Genomic DNA, 20,803 nt, shown 5'->3' with positions numbered 1-20,803 from the left:
AAGGCCAATTGTGTGAAGTGTTTGTCTTGATAAAGAATCCGCACTATCTCTTGAATATTTGGCAAGATAGTCTTATATGTCAAGAGGATAGTGGGAGACTTAAAGATCCTAAAAAGAATTTCAAGAACTAATCAAGAATAAAACCTGAGGTTCTTCACTAGCACACGACTTGAGGTTTATAACCTATCGTGTTGACATATTCTGTGCCCATTCCAGTTAAAGTTGGCTTTGCATAGGAGTTCTGAAAGTTCTCAATTGGTTGAATAACAACTTGGAAGCAATGGCAGGCCCTGTACTGCCAGGTGGCAAGAAGTTAAGATTGCATAAGTTCAGTCCATATGAGTTTGGATTTGCCATTATCCTTGTCTTGTGACTATGGTTTTGACGATTCACATGGATAAGAACACATACACCATAAAATCTAAGGGTCATAAGGTTTCTCTCCGATTCATGAAAATGATGGTGAGGAAACACTTCCACCAAGTAGATTTGAAGCAGATGGCAAAAGGTCTAAACAATCGAGACTATGATTACGACATCCCTTTTCATAGTTCTGAAATTGTTTAGACACACATGCATGCTATTTAAGGAAAGGTGTATGATTTTGATAAAGTTTTATCAAAGCATCTCGTATCAGAAATCTGAACTTTGGTAAAAAGTCAATAAAGTATTGATTTCTACAAGTCCAGCTGATTTCTGAGTACATGTCAAAGCTAGTGGGAGCATAAGTGTTATGCTAATAATCATCATGTTAGTGGGAGCATGATAATTATTGTTAGTGTTGCAAGTTAGCAATGTTAATTATAGAAAACAAAAGTTTCAATTCGTGAGGCTGCAGGGATTGAAAAGGTTGTTTTGCTATAATTAAGGGAGAGAGAGAGAGAGAGAGAGAGAGAAGTGTTTTTTATTTTTTTATTTTAATTATCTAAATAGAAAAAGAATGAAAGAAAAATAAAAGAATAAATACATAAGGGTATTACAGTAATTTTAGTTTTCGAAGGGACTAAAACCACATACAAACATTGTCGAAATGACCACGAAGCCAAAAAGGTCAGAGTTTGGACTAAAACCTAGAAAAAATGCATACTACATGGACCATTTTTTTAGTTTTGTCTAAATATATTAATAGATATGTAACTTAGGAATACTGAAATTTATGTTGGATTAATGTCTAAGTCCATAACTATATTTGGTATGTACTTGACCCGACCCGGCATGGTCCATTTGGGTTGCACTTCACCGGCACAATTTATATGGATAGTCTTTTGAGAATAGTATATTTATGATTATATTAATATATTATAAGTTCTAATATATTAATATGGAATCATATTATTTAATTAGTATTGATCAAGAATTAATTTAGAATTAATTAAGTGATCAAAAAGAACTAATTAAATATGGACTCTTATATATATGGAATGGGCCAAGTTCATTTAGGTTGGGCTAAGCTTTCATGGATGGTCTATGGAGCTTTTAACCCATGGATCCTATGTAAATGAAAGGTCATGGGTATTAGGGTTTACATGGATGTAACCCTAATCCTCCATAATATATAAAGGGGTCCTTGGCTCACAAAATTGGCACAAGTGTGTGAAAATAAGAGTGGGCCGATTTTAGTGTGCATACATATTCTCTCAAGTTCTTCCAATGTGTTTTGGTGATTTGTGATTCCATTTGAGGCTTCCACACTATTGGGGCTAAGCTCTTAATGCTTGAAGACATCAAGCTACATCAAAAGGTATGTCATCTAACTAGAACTTTGTAGTATAGGTGCTTCATAATATGCTAGTTAGGATGAAACCTTGGAATAGTTAATATTTGCATGTATAATAGAGAAAACATAGATCCAATGTTTATAGGGTTGCATGTACACCATAGGAGTGTTAGAATGCTCAAAACCCAACACTTTATACCTCAAAGTGGTTGCCACAACAGAGTAAACACCAGATCTATAGCCTATCCCTTCAGCCAACTTCTTCAAGCTTCTTGTTCCTTCCAAAAGAGCACCAAAATCACTCTTTAAGCACACACACACACACAATAAGAGCAAAAGCACGAACTAGGGTTTCTCTCTGGACAAGGAGGCGATGAAGGAGAGCAACAATGAGAGTTAAGACCTTTAAATAGGGTGCAAACCCTAAAAATTAGGGTTTTCATGTCCAGCCTTCAACTCGTCGAGTTGGGGCCTTCCAACTCGTCGAGTAGACATTGAAATATACGCGGGCATTAAATACTCTACACGACAAGTAGGAGCCGTCCAACTCGTCGAGTTGCCCTGAAAATACATAAATAAGCTTTTAAATTCATACCTGAAAGTTGGGATGTTACAATTCTCCCCCACTTGAACTAGGCTTTGTCCTCGAAGTCTACTACGGTGAAAAGTTTCGGATAATGCTCCCACATCTCGGCCTCCGGCTCCCAAGTCCACTCGGATCCCCTCCGATGCTGCCAATGTACCTTTACCAAAGATATCTTATTGTTGCGCAGGACTTTTATCTTCCTTTCTAAGACAGCCACCGGCTTCTCAGCGTAATTCAGGCGTTCGTCGACCTGAATGTCATCCAATGACACTACCGCATCCTCGTCTAATATACACTTCCGCAATTGCGAAACGTGGAATGTGCTATGAATCTGGCGGAGCTCCTCCGGAAGGTCCAGTCTATACGCCACCTTGCTAACCCTGGCAATAATCCGAAACGGTCCAATATATCGGGGACCCAACTTTCCCCTCTTCCTAAAGCGGATCACACCCTTCCAGGGTGAGACCTTCCGCAACACCATGTCGCCGACCTGAAACTCCAACTCGGATCGGCGCCGGTCGGCATAACTTTTTTGCCGACTCTAAGCAGTCTGCAATCGCTGCCTAATCTGTTGAATCTTCTCGGTGGTTTGGAGAACCACCTCGGTCCGACCCATGACCTTGTGGCCAACCTCGCCCCAACAGACTGGGGTACGACATCTTCGTCCATACAACAGCTCAAAAGGTGGAGCACCAATGCTGGAATAAAAGTTGTTGTTGTAGGAGAACTCTGCAAGGGGTAGGTAGGAATCCTAAATCCCACCAAAGTCAATAACGCATGCCCTCAACATATCCTCGAGGGTCTGAATGGTCCGCTCGCTCTGGCCATCTATTTGCGGATAGTAAGTAGTGCTAAAATGCAATCTCGTTCCCAGTTCCATTTGGAACTTCTTCCAGAAACGGGAAGTGAATCGAACATCACGGTCTGAGACAATAGAGACCGGCACCCCATGGTGAGCAACGATCTCGCGGATATACATATCGGCCAACTTCTCGGCTAACGAACTCTCCCGAATTGCCAGAAAATGGGTGCTCTTGGTCAGTCGATCCACGATGACCCATATAACATCATATCCATTCGCCGTCCTCGGCAACTTGGTGATGAAGTCCATCGTGATCTACTCCCATTTCCACATGGGAACCTCTAGATGATGCAGCTTGCCATGCGGCTTCTGATGCTCGGCCTTGACCATCCTGCAGGTCAAGCACCTCTCGACGTACCAAACGATCTCTCTCTTCATGAACGGCCACCAGTAACTCAACCTTAGATCTTGGTACATCTTGGTGGCTCCCGGGTGAATAGAAAAGCGAAACTTATGAGCCTCCTCCAGTACAATCAGTCTGACCCCACCAAACATCGGAACCCACACTCGACCGCAACGGTAAGATCGGTTGAGAACTCATAGTTTCCCGAGAACCTGAGAACTAAATGTGGAGCGTTAGATCAAAAATAACTCATTAAGGACATGATCGTAATCTTAGCGATCTCATTTAATGTTTATTTTTTTGTGTTATTGGACAAAATTAACATAATAAATCAAATTTCGGATTTTTTTAAACATTTTTTATTTTCTTTTAAAATGGAGATTTTTTAATTTTTTTTTTCAGAAAACATGAATTTTTAAAAACAATTGAAAAAAAGTAATTTTTTAAAAAAACTGCAATTTTTTCAAAAAAAACTGCATTTAAAAAAAAACTGTATTTTTTTCAAAAACAACTCCAATTTTATTTAAAAAATTGCATTTTTTGAAAAAGTAAATTTTTAAAAATCAGTAAATTTAAAAAAAAAACCTAGAATATTTTAAAAAAACCTAATTTTTTTTAACAAAAAAAAAATCAACGTTTTAGGTGCATATATGCATATTTTTTCAAATGCATATATGCATATTTCTTATACTATAATATTCGTAAGTAAATCATAAAAAATCGTATTTTTATTAATCAATCTATAAACATAATAGTACAAGTATTTTGTTCGATACAAAATAAAATATAAAAAATAAAAAAAGCTACAAAGATTCACAGTATTATCATTTCTTCATATCAAGATTTCCATATTTTCTTCAATTTATCAATTTTTGCATCTTCAAAATTTTCCACAAATTCTTTCAAATCTACAAGAAAAAAAATGATTAATGCAAGAACACTCACAAAAGTTCATATGTATATATCATGTAAGATTCACATGCGATTATATAATGTGATATTCACATGTGATTGTATCTTTTAAAACTCAAATGTGAAATTCACAAGAAAATAAAAACGATGAACACTCACACAAAATGCATGTGTGCATATTAACGTAATTCATATGTGATTCACTCATGACTTACATATGAATTACATGTGATTCATATGTGAAATACATGTAATTTATATGTGAATCACATGCGATTTATATGTGAATCACATGTGATTTATATGTGAATCACATGTAGTTCATATTTGATTCACTTGTGAATTACATGTAATTCATATGTGAATTACATGTGATTTATATGTGAATCACATGTAATTCATATTTCATATGTGATTCACTTGTGAATTACATGTGATTTATATGTGAATTACATGTTATTTATATGTGATTCACTTGTGATTTATATGTGAATCACATGTGATTTATATGTGAATCACATGTGATTTATATGTGAATCACATGTAATTCATATGTGATTCGCTTGTGAATTACATGTTATTCATATGTGAATTACATGTGATTTATATGTGAATCACATGTGATTTATATGTGAATCACATATATTTCATATGTGATTCACTTGTGAATAAGAATACCAGACGACTACTCCAATAACACCATTAAACTTAAATCCATAATAATATGTACATATAATAAGTTATAAGAAGAAAAAGAAATGAAACCTTATCTCTGCAGCTTTTTCTTCAACCTCAAGTGCAATTTGCCAATCCTCAAACATATTCGGGTACTCTTGAGGATCCACTAAAGACTCTGCAGCTTTCTGGTTAACCTATTATCATCATCATAAGTTTAAATTTTGATATATTCTAAACAAAGAAAATAAATATGAAAAAAGTAGTGGAATTCCGAAATTAACCTTGTTAAGGTCTTTTCTCCAAAGGGCGGCTATCTCTGAAACCTTGCTGGGAAGATAAGATTGTGTCATTAGAGCAGCTTCAAGTATCCGATTGCTGGAATGGAAGGACAGTAATTGTATTTTAATAAATGTTAAATGTGTTTGGTTTTATATTATAAAATGGGATGGGATGATTAATTAACGGGGTGATGTCGCACCCCCAAACCAGAACGGCAGAAACGTTCTGGGGCGGAGGACTTAAGGTAAGTATCACAACATATGTAACATAGTAATCAAAGTACAAACAACCATTGCATTAATAAGTATAAGTTTTACATAAGTGTTTAAACATTACATATTCAAATACTAAAGTAGGTACAGCAGAAGACAAGAGTCGCGGTACGGTACTAGGTAGTCTTCTCAAAAGCTTCAGGAGTGTACCTGTCTACTGGATTCCTGAGAATACAAGTTATTTGGAAAGAGTAGATCAGCATTTAAGCTGGTGAGTTCATAAGTATTTTAGTTCTGTTAAGTATACCCTAAGTTCTTTGAATAAGTTCACTGGTTTCTCCAGGAAATCCTATATCTCCTGAGGTGATTAACTGATAACCTCAATATTTTCCCTCTGTAATTACTTAGTTTATACTGAATATACATAACATAATATTGAATTGACAGTTAAATGGGTGTATCTGCCCTAAGCCCACAACCAAACAAGGAACAGGGAGGTAAGGCGCAAGTCACACATTTCACTGTCAATCGGATATTACTTATGTACAACTCTGATGTAATAACTAAGGAATTATAGAATTAACCACTAAAGGTCTTTTATGTTATACTAGTTTACAAAGATTGAATGACTAAGTTTCATTTGATAAGTGGTTTAATCCCATAAACCGTTTCATTTGTAAAAGTAGTTTAATCCCATAAACCGTTTCATTTGTAAAAGTGTTCTTAGTTATATCTGTTCTATAGTAAAAACCTTAGTATTAATCATGGAGAGTATTGTATTATCCATAATACTGCCTTGTGGTTTTAAATGTTCAAAACCAGAAGTACAATACATGGTTTCATGATACGTAGCTTTTACTGTAAGTAAAAACTACTGAAGGTATATCTGGTCGGGATGTAATTAACTTTTCTTACTGTTATAAGAGAAGTATATTACTTTGTAATTCACTCGTTGTTTTATCCATGTGAGTCCTATTAACCATACTAATATGACGGAAATGCCTGCATCGACGTTCTTCAGGTGTCGGAACTGGAATGATATTTGACACCCTAGGCCTGTCGGACAAACTGTAGCGAACAGTAAAGGTGCGGGATTGTCAGTCCCATATAGATCTATACACAAATTCACGCTCTCCCTACAAGAGATTCTGGCTAATAGTTTAGGACTTAAAAGGTCGTACTTAGATAAGTACACCGTGAAGGGTCTCACAAATTTATTGTTTCAACGAGATTTCCGATGTATTATTATTATTACCAGATGAATGCTAACTCTGGTACTTTGAATCGTACCCTTGGTTAATGCAAACCCGGTAAGATGTATTATTACCTCGAGTTTGGTAACTCGGGTACTCTGTATAGTACCTTTGCTAATGCAAACCCGGCATAATGTATTATTACCTCGTGCTTGCTAACTCTGGTACTCTGTATAGTACCATTGCTAATGCAAACCCGGCAGGGTGTATTATTACCTCGTGTTTGCTAACTCGGGCACTCTGCATAGTACCTTTGCTAATGCAAACCCGGCATTACCACGTGTTTGCTAACCCTGATACTCTGTATCGTACCTTTGTTAATGCAAACTAGGTATGATGTATCTTTACTTCTTTAATATGTTGTTCGTATATTAAAGGTATTATACATATCTTGGTATAGTTGAATGAATTTTGGTAATTTCCTTGGAAAGTATACAGTTGTAAATCATACTTGTATCTTTAGTTTTGAATGATAAATTATACCTATTATAATTTATATGTTCTATCTGATTAGCATGGTTTCTCATGGATGAACACCTTTGCTCAGCCTGATACAAAGGTGATGATACCAAAGGAGTAACCTTTTGTACTCATATATATATATATATATATATATATATATATAAGAAGGAAACAACCTTCGGACAAACAATACAACCCTAATTCCACATCCAAACAAGGAAAAGGATATAGGATAATTTATTAGTCCTAAGCCCTTCAAATCTTATTTATATATTTATACATATATAAACATGATTTTGGCATTTATAATTTGAAATAGTTTATAAAACATTTTTCAAAGAATTTAACGGAGTTTTTACATGACTTTAAAGATTTAACATGGCTTCACGTTATTTTGAAAGTATTTTGTAATTCTTAAAAGCATACGGAAATTCTTTGTGTGATTATTATCACATACAGGTATTAACACAATTTAATATTGTGTTAAACTTGTATTCCCCCCCCCCTAAAAAGCATATAAAACCATTTAAAAAGGTATATTATAGGGGTATGAACTCACTTTCATAAGCGGTGATTCGGGCAGCGTTTCGTTTCCCGTAAAGAGTTTATTTAACGAGAAACCGGCTCAAACCGGGCAGAGTTTCGACAGGAGAGAGGTTACTTCTCGGGAATCTTGGGGCTTCGAGGCTTGCTTAGGGTTCGAGACTTGATATCGGGGCTTTAGGGGTTGTATATGAGTTTGTGGAAGTGGAAAATGTGAAAGAGAATGAAAATTGGGGTGAAAAGTGTACAAAAATCTGGAACCCTCGCATGCTTTATATAGTCCGAAGGTTCGGACCCGAGCCTATGCGAGGCTGCCACGCATCGGACAGATGGTGAAGGGAGGGGGCTTCTTCGGACCGGAGGCTCGCTGTTGGCTGGCTCGGATTGGACCGGACTTCGGTCCAATTAAAGGAGGACACGTGCGAAGGAGGGTGTCCGAGGGGTGTCTCCGGGGCATCTCATGCGAAGCTGTTCGCTTCTTAGTGGACCTCGGCTGCGGTCCAATCAGGAGGTGCCACGCATGGCTTCGTTCCACTCAGCAGCTGCCACGTGCGAGGTGACGTGTCACATGCGAAATTGCCCGGTTTTTCTTATTTTTCTTTATTTTTGTGCCAAAACTTGCGAAAATCATAACTTTCGCATACGAGCTCCGTTTTTGGCGTTCTTTATATGCACGCGTAGGTAAAAACATACTCTACGATTTTCGTTTAGACTTCGTCGGCTAATTTTGACTTTATTTTTAATATTATTATATTAAACAGACCGGGATGGGAATCCGTTAAAAATTCATAACTTCATCATATGACGTCCGTTTTTGTCTGTCTTTTTATTGTTGTGCTACTTTTGACGAGACCTTCGATTCTCGTTTAATTTGCATCGGCTAAATATCGATCGATTTATATTTCGAATTTTTAGCTGTCTACTGCTAAACCGAAACTTCGAAAAATCATAACTTCCTCATACGAAGTCGGATTTTCACGTTCTTTTTATGAACGTTCTCGGTTTAACATATTCTACAAGTTTCATTTAGATTGTTAAGGCTAAAAATCCTTTTATCGAAAATTCGCTTTTTACACTGAACAGTGTTTTGCCGGTTTTACCGCGGATTTTCGATTGGTCATAACTTCTTCGTTATAACTCGGATTTCAGTGTTCTTTATGTTTTTGGAAACCTTGTTACAAACTCTACCACTTGGTTCATCCCAATTATGATTATTGATCAATTAATTTTTGACCAAACTTTGACTGGTGTCACAGGTGACCTGTCAATTAACAGTTGTAAACAGTCTTCTAATTTGCCCAAGATAAGGAGACAAGCGAATGCAACATTGTTTTTTCCGTTTTCTTTAGCAAGAGATGCAAGTTTGAAATCTCTTCAGCATCTCCTAAAGATGAGTAAAGAAGTAATAAACCACTCAAATCGTTTGCATGTTTCAAACAATCCTCTGCCATGTCCAACTACATTCCAATCATAAATATTTTCAAAAAAACATTTAAAAATAATAATTCAATTTTTGAAACGAAAAATACCAATCCATCAGACATGGCTAATTCACCCAATTGCTTCCATTTTGACTCGCTCTCTGCTACTAGTGCACTGTCCTGCACAAATCAAGTAAGTTGAGATAGCTCTTCATAACTACTGAAATTAATGGAATCATAGATATTAAATAATTTGTCTAAACAATCACTTAAGCTTAATGGTGAATAAAATAGGAGCATTTTCATAAAAGTGAGCATTAGAGACCCTTTTTTCTGCATGCGTTGATCTAACATCAAGGGCATTTGTTTCCTGATTAAATTGACAAATTATTATTCTTTTCAATCTAATCTTTTTTAACCATGTAAGTGATTGTTTTATAAGAAGGTTAATGAATCAAATAAAGTGACAGGGAACAGTAGAGCTTACCTTCCTTTACTTCATTTGTTCTCTTTCTAATGTTCAGTATGCAGTTTTTGATCGCTTTCTCTAACACTTTACTTATATCCCTGACAGTAGCTTTTGTATGATCTTTTTGTGTTCATGGATGCTTCTACTTCATTATACTTCAACTCTAAGGTTTTGCTCCCTGCTAAGATTTTTTTTTTAAATCTCTCATTGGAATTGCCTAAGGCTTCCAATAGCAATTGAGACTTGAGTCTGCACATAAAATTAGACATGGTGTATAACTGTTTATTCATGGAGAGTGTCCTCTTAGATGAACTTGTAAAATATGAATAAAAATGTAAGTTGAAAGATGTAGTAAAAGAACAATGAAGAAGACATATTACCTTATGTTTGTTCTACTTTTCAGAACAGGTTGTACAAACTTATTGGCTTTTGGGAACCACCTTATTCTCCAACTCGCATTTCTCTGCGATTTGAAGATGTAACAAACTTCTTTCATGTCTAAATTTTATGATTTGTGTTTTTTTTACACAGAAAGATGTTGTTGGATCAACTTCATTATCAGAAACTTCTCAAAGAAAGAGGATTAGGGCAGATTGTGAGATCTTTTTGTGTTCATGGATGCTTATATATTGATTTTTGTTGAAATTGACAGTAACTGTGGTCGGTCAACAGTATCCAGAGGTGGATTAGGGCAGATTGTGAGATCAAGATCGAGAGAATACAAAATCACAAACACTCAAGATGTACAGAATCAACAGGAAACAAGGAGCGACACATCTATTGTAAATACCTCCTAAGGATTTACATCATCATACCTGATTTGCGATGGACATGGAATTCGTCTTAGATTATTTGATCAGAAAATCATACGGAAACATGAGTAATACCTTCATAGTTGGCAATGGCTGTTTCAGAATAGAATAGATCTGTTAATCCGCGGAATGGTGTCGATTTGTTGATTTGTCGATTATCTGCCGACGATTTAGAAATTAGGTATCGTGGATTGGAAGTCAACGCAAATCAGAACCTATAAAAATCTCGATTATCAAGTTGAGATGATGAATTTCTGATTTCAATAAAGAATGAAAAGCACTTTCGACTTTATTGAATATAAAACCTAGATAGATGAACACGGCCGACATTGATCTCTTGGATCGTGGATTATTCATCGATGATTTGGAGATGAATGACATTGGATTTGTAGTAGTCTGCAGAGGTAGAGGTGGTCGATCAATAGAGGAGGGACGAAGAGGTAAGAGATACAGTGAAGAAGATGATGCGAAAGAGGGGAAAGAAAGAGACGTCAATGAGAGGTTTTATCAGGGAATTAAGATAATTCCTAAAATGCCCATGATTCATTTCAATTTCTTTACCCACGTGTCTTATTTTCTATAATTATTTACAAAAATGTCATAGATCATCTTGACCCTCTATTATTTTGATTTAACGGTCCTTGTTTGGTTATCGGGTTCTCGAGAAACTATAGGTTCTCAAATGATCTCTCTCTCTCTCCCTCCCTCTCTCTCTCTCTCTCTCTCTATATATATATATATATATATATATATATATATATATATATATATATATATATATATATCACCCATGTACAAATCAAAACTAAAACCACCAAGACTTTGTAACCTACCCATGTATTTAGTTATAATGTTTCTTAAATAGAAAAATATTTAAAAAATACTTAAAAAGTGTTAAAAAATTATTTAGATAAATACGATATTTTAAATGTTAAGAAAGATAAATATAACATTTAAGTTTTAGGATGGATAAATATCTATATATACTTATAAAGGAAGCATTTTTCCTTTCACCACATTCGTTTGAAACTCTCATGCATTTTTTCTTTCACCGCATTCATTTGAAACTCTCATGACTTTTCAATTTATTTCTAATAATTATTATAAGTTGGTTAATAAGGTTAAATATCATACTATACTTATAAAGGAAGCATTTTTCCTTTCACCACATCAATTTGAAACTCCCAACTTTTCATATTTCTCAATAATATACTTTCTAACTTAAATATGTTATTAACTATTAATATTATCATAAATGGAAGACTTCTTGAATTATCAATAACTTCAATATAGTGTTAAATGCATAGCCTAAATTAATGAAACATCCCAAAATACGACCCAAAAATTTTTGTTTTAATATTACTAAAATCACATCATCCAATGTCATACATACTAAGAACCATAGAGTGAGTAACTCAAAAGTCAAGTAATTGTGTCAAAACAAATACTGTATCAATCATATCGAAATATCTGAATAAAACTCTCAGGACAAAACTGAAGCTGTGGTGTGTGTCATGCCATCATCCCGAGCTCTTCCCCTTACTTGCGGAAGTACCTGAAACCAAAAACTGAAACTGTAAGCACAAAGCTTAGTGAGTTCCCCAAACTACCACATACCATACAATGACATGTAAGGAAATACTGGGCCCCGCCCACTGCATCGGGCCCCGCCCGGCATCGGACTGAAATCCGGAACTAGCTTTGGGCCCCGCCCAGCATCGGACTGAAGTGCGGAACTAACCTGGGCCCCGCCCACTACATCGGGCCCCGCCCGGCATCGGACCGAAGTCCGGAACTAGCTTGGGCCCCGCCCAGTACATCGGGCCTCGCCCGGCATCGGACCGAAGTCCGGAACTAGCTTGGGCCCCGCTCACTACATCGGGCCCCGCCCGGCATCGGACCGAAGTCCGGAACTAACTGAGCATAGCATAGCATAATCATAACTACTGGCATAAACACATATACTGCATACTGCATCGGACCGAAGTCCGAAACTCATATCACAAAAACATGCTTGAATCACAAAGACATCAAGCACACTGAACTACTGCATCAGACCGAGGTCTGGAACTACTGCTAACTAAACGGGCCGGCATTGTGGCCGTAGACCCGTTCCTACTGGAAGGAAACTCACCTCGTAAGCTGGATGCTGAAAAAAGCTACTCGGGAACTGTCTGCTACTGCTCCGGTATCTCCCCGGCTACAATTCCCATAAATATACTCAATCAAATACTGATAACTAAACTGGGGGTGAAATGACTATTTTACCCCCGGTCAAAGTCAACTTCCTGGTCAAAGTCAACCTCCAGTTGACCGGACTCGCCGAGTTGGGCCGCCAACTCGCCGAGTCCCTTTCATCCGTTCTAGTCCTCTACTCGCTTCTACTCGTCGAGTTTGGCAAGACTCGACGAGTTCTTCTTCGATACATACATCGAGTCTAACTTCATCCGACTCGCCGAGTTGTATGAACACTCGTCGAGCCTGAAGAACAACTCGCCGAGTTGAAGAACAACTCGCCGAGTCCCAAGCATGCTATTACTATACAGTCGATTCTAATCGATTTCAGTGCTTCCAAATCATAGATCTAGGCTCTTAGGGTTGGTTTTACACGTAAAGTTTCCAACTTTACGTGCGTGCATGAAGAGATGAGGCTAGAACATCAAAATAAGCTAACAATGGGGTCTTAGGGTTTGGAACTCGACCTTGGGTGCATAAAGGCAGCTACTTTGAGCTCCTACAGCTCAAATATACTCAGATCTATGATCCATTTCCTTATAGGAGTCCCAATCTCGAGTTTGGATCCAAGAAGTCCCAAAAAGAAGCACATCTAAGCATACAAGACTATCAAATAGAAATAACAAGCAAGGTACAAGCTTTAGTACCAGAATGTGAGGCTGATGATCAAGAGACTCTGGATCTTCTTCTTCTCCTTTGGATTCTTACTTCTGTCTTTCTCTTCCAAAACCTCCAAACTAGCACAAACACACTCAAGCTCAACAATGGGGGCTAGGGTTTACAGGGGAAATGCTCTAAAGGTGCTGGAGGCTGGGGTGGGAGGCTATAATGACGTTTATATAGGGTACAAACCCTTGAAATTAGGGCTTCATCCAGACAGGCAGACTCGCCGAGTCCTTTCATATGGACTCGCTGAGTAGCCAACTTAAAATGCGTGAACATCCCGTCTCTACTCGACGAATTGGGCTACAGACTCGTCGAGTATCCCTTAAGAAAATGAAAATTACTTTATTTAAATCACATACCAGAAATGGGGCGTTACAACTCTCCCCCACTTATCTTAGACTTCGTCCTCGAAGTCTGCTGCTGCTGGATCTATAAACAACTCTGGATAATGCTCCCTCATTTCCTCCTCGGCCTCCCATGTCCATTCTGAACCCTTTCGGTGCTGCCACTGCACCTTCACTAGCTGGACTACCTTTTTCCTCAGAGTCTTCGTTTTCCGATCCAAGATCGCAACTGGTCTCTCGATATAATTCAGGCTGCTATCAACCTGAATATCCTCCAAGGGTACAATCGCTGACTCTTCCACCAAACACTTCCTCAACTGAGAAACATGGAAAGTGTTGTGGATCTGGCTAAGCTCTGCTGGAAGATCCAACCGATAGGCGACCCGACCTACTCGGGCCAAAACCCTAAAAGGGCCAATGAACCTGGGGCCCAGCTTGCCCCACTTTCGGAACCTGATAACACCCTTCCAGGGTGATACCTTCAGGAGGACCATATCGCCCACCTGAAACTCCAAATCTGAACGCCTCCTGTCGGCGTAACTCTTCTGCTGACTCTGCGCAGTCTGCAGTCTGCTACGGACCTGCTGGATCAACTCTGTGGTCTTGAGTACCACATATGTACTCCCCATGACTCGCTGACCGACCTCACCCCAACAGATTGGGGTCCTGCACTTCCTCTCGTAGAGCATCTCGAAGGGAGGTCGGTCTATACTGGAGTGGTAGCTGCTGTTATACGAAAACTCCGCTAACGGAAGATACGTATCCCAACTGCCACCGAAATCTAGTACACATGCCAGAAGTGTCCTCGAGGGTCTGAATCGTCCTCTCGCTCTGTCCATCCGTCTGAGGGTGGAAAGCGGTGCTGAAGTGGAGACGAGTACCCATCTCGTCATGAAACCGCTTCCAAAATCTGGAAGTAAGCCGTACATCTCGGTCTGACACCACCGAGACAGGCACTCCATGCCGAGCCACTACCTCGCGCACATAAATATCAGCTAGCTTCTCGGCCGATATACTCTCCTGAATCGGCATGAAATGCGCGCTCTTGGTCAGCCGATCCACTATGACCCAAATCGAATCAACTCCACGTGCGGTCCTGGGAAGCTTAGTGATGAAATCCATGGTGATATCCTCCCATTTCCACACGGGAATGTCTAACGGCTGCATCTTGTCGTGGGGTATCTGATGCTCCGCCTTGACCTTCCTGCAGGTCAGGCATCTCTCCACGTACCAAGCTACGTCCCACTTCATGCAGGGCCACCAATAGTCGGGTCGAAGATCTCTGTATATTTTCGTCGCCCCTGGGTGGATGGAAAACCGAGACTTGTGGGCCTCATCCATCAGTACCTGCCATAATCCTCCCCAGTACGGTACCCAAACTCTCCCATGAAGGGTCAACAATCCTCGACTGTCATAGTCAAAGGAAGCTACTCGGCCCACAATCCTCTCACACTTCTGTCTCTCCTCCTTCAGGCCCTCAACCTGTGCCTCTCTGATCTGCTCCAACAATGGAGTAATCACCGTCATCCTCAGACAAATATCCCTGATTGGGGCGGCTACCGCCTTGCGGCTCAGGGCGTCGGCCACTACGTTGGCCTTGCCCGGATGATAAAGGATCTCACAATCGTAGTCCTTTACCACATCTAACCATCGGCGCTGCCTCATGTTCAGACTCGGCTGGTCCATGAGGTACCTCAAACTCTTGTGATCCGTGTAAATGATACAGCGGACCCCATAGAGGTAATGTTTCCAAATCTTGAGGGCAAACACTACTGCCCCCAACTCTAAGTCATGTCGGATAGTTTGCCTCGTGAGGCTTCAACTGTCTAGAGGCGTAAGCTATCACATGCCCTTGCTGCATCAACACTGCTCCCATACCTGTGATCGAAGCAACACAGTAGACTATAAAATCCTCTACTCCTTCTGGCAGGGTGAGAATCGGCACCTCGCACAATCTCTGCCTGAGGGTCTCAAATGCTGCCTGCTGCTTAGGCCCACAGTGAAACACCACCGACTTCTTGGTCAGTCGGGTGAGCGGAACTGCTATCTTGGAGAAATCCTGAATGAATCTCCTGTAGTACCCTGCTAATCCTAGGAAGCTCCGAATCTCAGTTGGAGATCTCGGGACCTCCCACTGCATCACGACCTCTATCTTGGCCGGATCCACTAGTATACCCTTCTGGTTGACGAGGTGTCCAAGGAACTGCACCTCGCGCAACCAGAACTCGCACTTGGAGAACTTCGCGTAAAGTCTCTCCCTCCTCAGCGTCTCTAGCACCTCTCTCAGGTGCTCCTCGTGCTGCTCCTGAGTCTTGGAATAAACCAAGATGTCATCAATGAACACTATCACAGACCGATCCAGAATCGGTCTGCATACACAGTTCATGAGATCCATGAACGCGGCTGGAGCATTGGTGAGCCCGAACGGCATCACCACGAACTCATAATGACCATAGTGGGTCCTAAAAGCGGTCTTCTGCACATCCTCATCCCTGACCCGCATCTGGTGATATCCTGACCGTAGATCAATCTTGGAGAACCAAGATGCTCCCTGAAGCTGGTCAAACAAGTCATCTATCCTCGGAAGTGGGTAACGGTTCTTCACCGTTACCTTGTTCAACTCCCGGTAATCTATGCACATACGGTGCGACCCATCCTTCTTCCTCACGAAAAGGATCGGGGCTCCCCATGGTGAACTACTCGGCCTGATGAAACCCTTGTCTAGCAGCTCCTGCAGCTGCGTAGACAACTCATGCATCTCTGGAGGAGCCAACCGATACAGTGCTTTGGCTATCGGAGCCGCACCCGGAACCAGGTCAATCCGAAACTCGACCTGTCTCTCCGGAGGTATTCCATGCAAATCCTCTGGGAATACGTCCGGGTACTCTCGTACTACTGGCACATCGTCAACTGTCGCCTTACCCTTCTCTCGGGCATCTATGACATAGGCGACGTACCCTGCGCAACCCTGCTGAACGTAGCGCCTCGCTCTCGCTGCTGAACACAGTATCGGTCCGCACTGTGGCCTCTCGCCCTGAATCACTAACTCTCCCCCACTGGGAGTGCGAACCCTCACTAACTGCAGCTCACAATCAATCACTGCCCCATTGGGGCTCAGCCAATCCATACCCACTATAACCTTATTCCCTCGCAGGGGAATGGGAACCAAGTCCACTGAAAACTGCTCATCGAATAACTGCAGCGAACACGCCCTATGAACTCTCGTGACCCTGACGGTCCTGTCATCAACTATCTCAACCTCTAGTGGGCAATCCAGCTCCCCCGGAGCTCTGCTAAACCTCTTGCTAAGCGCAAGAGACACAAATGATCGGGTAGCCCCCGAGTCAAACAATATTGTAGCTGAAATGCCGTTCACTAAGAACGACCCTATATGAAAACATATAACCATGAGAAACGATCAATATCAATAAGGAGATAAAAGGTAAATATATACCTGTCACCACATCAGGAGTCGCTCGCGCCTCCTCTGCTGTCATCTGGAAAGCTCTACTCTTCGCCACTGGCGTCTCACCCCGGCCCTGACGGCCGTCTGTAATCCTCAAAGTAGCAGGGGCAGGTGTTGCCACCTTCCCTGCTGCTGCTAAACTCGGGCACTGGGACTTTTTATGTCCCCTCTGATTGCAATGAAAGCAAATCAGATCTGATGTTGTGGTGGTGGTAGTAGCTGTACAGTCTCTACTCATATGCCCAGTCCGGCCGCACTTAAAGCAACCGGGACTCCCTGCCTTGCACTCCCCATCGTGCACTCTCCCACACTTGCCACACCGACTGTGGCTCTGCTGTCCTCTAGGTCTGTGATCTGATACCTTGGGCTTTTTGCCCGAACTCCCTGTACCAGAAGCCACCTCTGGCCTCCTCTTCCTCTCCATCTCTAGATCTATCTCCCTCTCCCGAGCCCTCGCAATCATATCATCCAGCGTCTTACAGCTGGACCGGCTCACAAACTGGCGGATATCACTCCGCAGCATCTCATGATAACGGGCCTTCTTCATTTCCTCATCAGCTGCGTACTGAGGAACAAGAAGAGCCCTCTCCCTGAACTTGGCGGTAATCTCCGCCACTGTCTCTGAAGTCTGAGTGAGATCCTGAAACTCCCTAGCTAACTGATGCACCTCAATAACCAGTGCAAACTCGGCTCTGAACCTGCTATAAAAATCAGCCCAAGTCATGGCATCAAGCGTTGCGTCATCTCCGATGACGTGTCCGACCTCCTCCCACCAATCTCGTGCCCTGTCCTTCAGAAGACAGGATGCTAGTCTGACCTTGTCCCCCTCGGGACAACTGCTGGTGCGGAACGCATTGGCGACATCCGCCAACCACCTGGTACTCGCAATGGGATCCCGTGCCCCATGCTAGTCTGGAGCTCCACAAGCCCGGAACTCCCTGAAGGTGAGTGTGCGCGACCCCATCATAGCCGCCACCTCAGCACGGAAGGTGCTCAACCTCTCGTCCATTAGCTCTAAAATACCCTCCTTGATCGAACCGAAGATCACAGGAGTCTGCTCAAGTATAGTGCGAGTAATCTCTGAAGAGAGAAACTCCCTAGTCTGCTCGTCCAACTGCCCGGCCTCCGGGCCTGATCCTGATCCCTCCCCGGCACCTGAACTGTCGACTGCTGGTCTAGGGCGTAAAACCACCATTCTGAAAACACATCATGACAAACGTCAGAAACACTGATATATCTCGAGGGATCGCTACTACTACCAGTTTCCTGGTCTCATCTCAGCTTCCTTGATTCAAGTACGGATCCTCTGCTTTCAGTAGTACGGGCCCATACTACCTTCCACATCTATCTGTACTTTCCTCAAGTACTGCCTCGACTCCACCAAGTCACTTCTACTGCTACTGATCTCTGCTACTCTCATCCTAGGCTTGCCCTAGGGAAATCTCTGACTCCACCCAATCCAGTCCTCAGCTGCTGAAGGCCTCCTTGTAATGCCAATTAGCCATCACCTGAATACCATCACATGTGGCGAGGCTCAGATAATCCTTCGAGTAAAAGACTCGTTCCTACAACGGTTAGACTCAAACAAGAGCTACGCAATAGGGCCAAATCTAGCACTCTGAGATTATTCAACCATGTTCACATGTGACGTGACGTATTCACTTAATGGCTAATTCCCATCACTCCGAGTCCCACAAAGCACGAAGCAAGCAGCATTCAGACACAGGAGACTACTCAAGCAATTCTATCCTCATAACAAGAAATTGTACTAGCATACAATGCTAAGCTCATACTATCAGGCATAACCTAAACAGGCTATCCTACTGCTGTCTACTCAATACCGGCATGTAATTCTCATAAAGCTGAAACACATATAGCAGGCACATAAGGCATCCTCCTAGATCCTTAGTCCTATTCTACCATGCTGTTCTACTGAAACTGGAACTGATATACATAACATAAACTTGTATGGGTAATTTGGGAGTACTTACTTGAGCTCGGTTGATCGCATGCACCACACCCTTTTCCTTTTCTCAAAACTCTTTTTCTTTTTAAGTTTCTTTTTAAAAAATTTCTTTCGAAAACATTTTTCTTTTGAAAAATCTTTTACCGTTTCCTTAGTTTGAGTCCAGTCATACCCGAAAGTGTGCCTGAATCCCTCAAACCAAAGCTCTGATACCAACTTGAAATATCCCAAAATACGACCCAAAAATTTTTGTTTTAATATTACTAAAATCACATCATCCAATGTCATACATACTAAGAACCATAGAGTGAGTAACTCAAAAGTCAAGTAATTGTGTCAAAACAAATACTGTATCAATCATATCGAAATATCTGAATAAAACTCCCAGGATAAAACTGAAGCTGTGGTGTGTGCCATGTCATCATCCCGAGCTCTTCCCCTTACTTGCGGAAGTACCTGAAACCAAAAACTGAAACTGTAAGCACAAAGCTTAGTGAGTTCCCCAAACTACCACATACCATACAATAACATGTAAGCAAATACTGGGCCCCGCCCACTGCATCGGGCCCCGCCTGGCATCGGACTGAAATCCGGAACTAGCTTTGGGCCCCGCCCACTTCATCGGGCCCCGCCCGGCATCGGACTAAAGTCCGGAACTAACCTGGGCCCCGCCCGGCATCGGACCGAAGTCCGGAACTAGCTTAGGCCCCGCCCACTACATCGGGCCCCGCCCGGCATCGGACCGATGTCCGGAACTAACTGAGCATAGCATAGCATAATCATAACTACTGGCATAAACACATATACTGCATACTGCATCGGACCGAAGTCCAAAACTCATATCACAAAAACATGCTTGAATCACAAAGACATCAAGCACACTGAACTACTGCATCAGACCGAGGTCTGGAACTACTGCTAACTAAACGGGTCGGCATTGTGGCCGTAGACCCGTTCCTACTGGAAGGAAACTCACCTCGTAAGCTGGATGCTGAAAAAAGCTACTCGGGAACTGTCTGCTACTGCTCCGGTATCTCCCCGGCTACAATTCCCATAAATATACTCAATCAAATACTGATAACTAAACTGGGGGTGAAATGACTATTTTACCCCCGGTCAAAGTCAACTTCCTGGTCAAAGTCAACCTCCAGTTGACCGGACTCGCCCAGTTGGGCCGCCAACTCGCCGAGTCCCTTTCATCCGTTCTAGTCCTCTACTTGCTTCTACTCGTCGAGTTTGGCGAAGACTCGACGAGTTTCTTCTTCGATATATACATCGAGTCTAACTTCATCCGACTCGCCGAGTTGTATGAACACTCGTCGAGCCTGAAGAACAACTCGCCGAGTTGAAGAACAACTTGCCGAGTTGAAGAACAACTTGCCGAGTTGAAGAACAACTCGCCGAGTCCCAAGCATGCTATTACTATACAGTCGATTCTAATCGATTTCAGTGCTTCCAAATCATAGATCTAGGCTCTTAGGGTTGGTTTTACATGTAAAGTTTCCAACTTTACGTGCATGCATGAAGAGATGAGGCTAGAACATCAAAATAAGCTAACAATGGGGTCTTAGGGTTTG

Source organism: Lactuca virosa, chromosome 7 (genome assembly GCF_052849685.1).
Source record: "Lactuca virosa cultivar CGN04683 chromosome 7, Lactuca_virosa_CGN04683_v6, whole genome shotgun sequence".
Taxonomy (NCBI): domain Eukaryota; kingdom Viridiplantae; phylum Streptophyta; class Magnoliopsida; order Asterales; family Asteraceae; genus Lactuca; species Lactuca virosa.
This window is presented reverse-complemented; position numbering follows the sequence as displayed.